The sequence below is a fragment of the Cricetulus griseus genome, chromosome 8, assembly GCF_003668045.3.
Source record: "Cricetulus griseus strain 17A/GY chromosome 8, alternate assembly CriGri-PICRH-1.0, whole genome shotgun sequence".
NCBI lineage: Eukaryota > Metazoa > Chordata > Mammalia > Rodentia > Cricetidae > Cricetulus > Cricetulus griseus.
Window position 1 is genome coordinate 92,421,475 of NC_048601.1, and position 4,839 is coordinate 92,426,313.

Consider the following 4,839-nt stretch of genomic DNA (forward strand, 5'->3'; position numbering starts at 1 on the left):
TCTTGGTGGTTCTCCGTCCCCGCTGCCTCTTACACTATTTCTACTTCCTTTAAAATCGTTTGTGCTTGCTTCTGCTTTGCTTCAGCTCTCCTGGCTATTAAAATATACCCAAGTAAATATACAATCATCTGACTAGTAATTCTTTGTCTCCTATCTCTAACTATATACATTTTTACTCTCAAGGTTAACTCACTTCTCTTTATCTGGCTAGTTTTCCTGGCATTACCATTTATAACCAACCCATTTGAATGAAAACACACATTTATAAACAATATTTGGGAGTGTGGGTGTCGTTCTCTCCAAACTGCTTCCTGCTGATTGGGGGCACTGGAATACCATGGGGACCCTAAGAAAACAGACCCTGACTGGAGTGGTCTGCAAGGCTGCCTTGTCCCCGCTGTTTTAGATGCTGGATCACCTGGGACACTGTTTCAGGGGGTCTTGCTTCATCAAACCATATTAGTCTGGAAGGAATCCATAGCTTTTCATTTTCTGTGGAAACACAAGCAGAAATTCTTTTCCCAAGTAACCTGTCCTTATACTTAAATTTTAAGTCAAAGTATTTTTGAAATATAGAAGTTGAATTAATCCAGCAGCATTTATAATCAAGCGTATTTTAGCAGTTATTCTTTCCTTGGCAATTGAACAATTAGAAGACAGCACAATAGCATACAGCATCCAGACTCTGTGTATTTTCCTTTTTTGTTATTCTATTTTTTTACTTCTCATTTTCTATTTTTCTATTTTTTTTTATACTTTCCATTTTCTTTTTGAGACAGCGCTTCTCTGTTTCCAATTCAGCTCTCTCAGGAGTTGAGGCACCCTCATAAATCCTTACTTGCTGGCCAGCCTTCTGAGGGCGATCTCTCAGGGTCCCCTTTCTTTCCCGATCTCGGTGGAATCCCCACTTGTGGTGTCCATGCCATGACTAAGTCCGAGTATTGGGCGAAAGCCTGGAGATTTAGCTGGCCACTCGTGCTAGGTGCGTCTGTTTCTCTATTGCAGGGAGAGAGCAGCCTTATATACACTTACAGCACAGTGGCAAAGCCCCAGGTGAAAGAGCTCATGTTTTCTCAGGTGTGGTTGATGCCAGTGAGCAAGGCCGGGGCTGTAAGCCAGGACAAGGAAACAGGATGCACCTGTGGTTATTTGGCTGACAAGCAACTCATAGAGACCCTGTGGGGACTGGGACCCAACATACTTCTTCTTCTGCAGATTCTCTGAGCTCTGAGGGAAGGATTTTCCATTTAGGGCTGAGTCTCTCACTCTCATTGTAATGTCTGCCTGTGGGTCTCTATGTTAGTTCCCATCTGCTGCAGGAGGAAGCTTCTCTGATGACGGCTGAACAAGACACTGATCTATGAGCATAGCAGAATGTCATTAGGAGTCATTTTATCCCTACACTTTCTTTTTTAAGACTAGTATTATTTGGTTTTTTCACTGTGCTAACTAGCCTCTGGTTCTTGGCCATCCAAACAGTGTGGAGTATGAGTTCCATCCTGTGGAGTGAGCCTTAAGTCAAATCAGTTGTTGGTTACTCCACAAATTTTGTGCCACTATTGCCCTATCATATCTTGTGGGCAGTACACCATTGTAGATAAAGGGTTTGTGGCTGGTTTGGTGTTTATATTTCTCTTTTGGTAACATGCAGAGTACCTTCCTGTACCAAAGACACTAGAACATAGGAGTGAAGGCTTTATATAGGCACCAGCTAGATAGTTTCATTTTCAATGAGTTGTATAAGTGTTGTCTTCAGCAATGGGGTCTTTCTGTCAGTTTGTGGAGAGCAGCCTATAGTCTTGGCAACAGCCTGAGTTGACTGGGGATTCCAGTGGGGCCCCTTTCACCAACAGATCCATTAGATATAACCCAGTCCTGTTCTGGGAGCTTAATTTGGTGAGAAGAGATGGCCAGCTGGAATTCTTTGCCCCCCATTATTTGGTGATTTCTTTTAGATTGACTTTATATATGTGTATATTTTAAGAAGTTTTGGCATTCTTAATGTTAGGAAGATGGAAGCCAAGAGGTCTGCTAAGCTTATATTCTGAGAAGTGTATCTACTAGTTGTGAGACTGTTAGGTCAGAAGCAAACATTGAGGTAAATGGTTACTAAGGGATCTAAAACAAGCCCAAGATGATTTTGGCCCCTTTTACATCATTCCATCTCTCCACACACACAGTTTTCAAGTGAGTCAAGCAGCCTGCATCATCCTTAGTGCAGATGCTGCTTCTTCAAAGAACTTTGGTTCACACTATGAAGCATTATGCTTTCTCTTGATTAGTACAAACAATAGGGTAATAGGGAACACAGCATGTAAGGATCTGTTTTTACATACCACAAAGATGTGTGTTTCTGTTTACTATTTTAACTAGTTGATAATTTGAGGACTTAAAAAGTGGGGTTTTAGCAGTAGAAATTACTTAATAAAATTGAAATGAGAAAAAAAGTTGTGTATTTTGTTAGATGAAACAGAATGCTGGGGAATGAAAGCCAAATTAATTCTAAGCCTTTGGAAATGCCAAGAATCCATGATTCAAAGTCAGAAGTAAAGGTAATATGATAGAAGGCTGTTTCTAACAAGGCAGAAAGAAACAAGAAACAAAGCACATATGAATCCCTCCCCCCATCAAGACCCGTTTTTCAGAAGTTGCTCTTTACTTCTGTCTACTACTAATAAAATTATTACTACTAATAAAATCTACTTTTTGGGGACAGCAAGATGTGTCAGTAGTTAAAGATGCTTACCACAAAGAGAGATGATCTGAATTTTATCCCTGAAACCTGCTTAGTGGAAAGAAACACACAGGCATGTCTATCTGTCTATCTCTCACTCTATCTATCTGTGGTGGTTTGAACAGGAGTGCCCCCCATTGGCTTGGTCATCAGGGAATGGTGCTATTTGACAGGGATTAGGAAGTGTGGCCTTGTTGGAGTAGGTGTGGCCTTGTTAGAGGAAGTGCATCACTGTTGGTAGGCTTTGGGGTTTCAAATGCTCAAGAATGGCCCAGTGTCTCTCTCCTTCCTGCTGCCTGTGGATCCAGGCGTAGAACTCTCAGTTACTATGACTGTTTACATACTGCCATGCTGGCCACTATGCTCCCTGCCATAAGGATAACAGACTATACCTCTGAAACTATGCAAGCCCCAATTTAATGCTTTCCTTTATAAGAGTGGCCCTGGTTATAGTGTCTCTTCACAGCAATAGAACAGTGACTAAGACACTATTTGTATACATCTATTTATCATCTATCTATCTATCTATCTATCTATCAACTATCAATTAAAAGTCAACTCACATCAATGTTAGAAACACACAAAACCTTTCTTAAAGGTCACACATGAAAGGACGTTTGCAAAAAATACTGACCATATAAAAATTCGGATACAAGTTACTGTAATCAACACAAAAACTTTCATGGTCTGTGTCTCCTTTATGTCCTGTGAATTTCAGCTCTGGCTGACCCAAGGTCAATAAGATGTTCACAGCCTGCAGTCCAGTAGAATCTACTGAAAAGAGGCTTAAAACAACAACAAAAAGAAAAACAAAACACTGGATAACCAATTTGTTCACTTATCAGGTACCCATATACCCTTAATAAAATCATACAAAGGACTGTCCCTAATGGGGTTCAAGGGACCATTGTAGGTGACAGTCTGCCAACTTTTCATTCGCCACCTTGAAATAAAGCTCTTTTTGCATTACTCTTCCTTTCAACTCATTGCACCTTACCACTCGATGGTGGAACAGCTCTTTAACATATTACAAATTTAAAACACTGAGGTTCGTGGAAGGAGTTCATATAGAACAAAGATTATATAGCCCAGACATTAAGTGTTGTCTGGATATAAAATCAAGCGCCTACATATTTCTAATTGCACAACACTGGAAAATTTAACCGCTCCTGTCTGGGTTACCATATCTGTTAAGGTGGAACTTTGATATAAACCTGGCAAGAGGATTTATAAAAAAAAAATGCTTAGATTGGTATCAGCACAAAGTGCTCAGTACTACTTTGTGGAGTTACTATTAGAGTATTTAGGCAATAATTTCCCCAAATGTGTCCCCCAAGATTCTAATCTCATAAACCCTCCCCTTTTCCCCTGCTTCTAGAGTTGACTTCCTGGGAACACAGCTGCAGAACAGGTGTCCAGAGGAGCCGGGCCAACCTGGCTTTGCCCTTCCTGCTTGTAGTTCTCACAGGAATGATACAATGCAGCATCTGGGTACAGAGAAGTAACGTTTACAACAATCCTGGCTTTGTCCTCATCGCTCCCAGACAGGGTGTCACACAGGCTTGATCCCCATCATCCCAGCAGTGTGCAGGGCACAAACCCTAGAGCAGAGTGTGTTCATGGTCTCTCCACCATAGTAGCATATTGGGCAGGAACGATGAGATCCCATCTGCTTTCCTGAGCCTTGGAGGAGCCATGGCTCTTAGGCTAGGGTTTGGTTACCTGTCTGTGAGTAATAAGTCTGCTTTGTCTGGCCTCTTGCATGAATATTGTCTCACTATATTAATGCAAAGGATAGCCTTTGTGACAACTTTGGGAAGTATCAGAAAGTAACTTTCTTGGGGAAAATCCTACATATATTTATATTTCAGGTTTAAAGGTTGATGGTACCTATTGTTTGAACCTATTTGACTTTGTTGTAGTCTACTGCCTTTTGAAATGTCAGCTCAGCTGGTCCCCATTTTTCCATGAATTACCCACCCCTGTATCCACTTGTGTGGATTGATGAAGCTGTTTTGACCTGTGGGGCTTGACATCTACCAGCCTCAGCTGTTGGATCAAGGTTGGAAGCCAAAGAAAGCCAACTGGCAAACTTGGGTATGTGG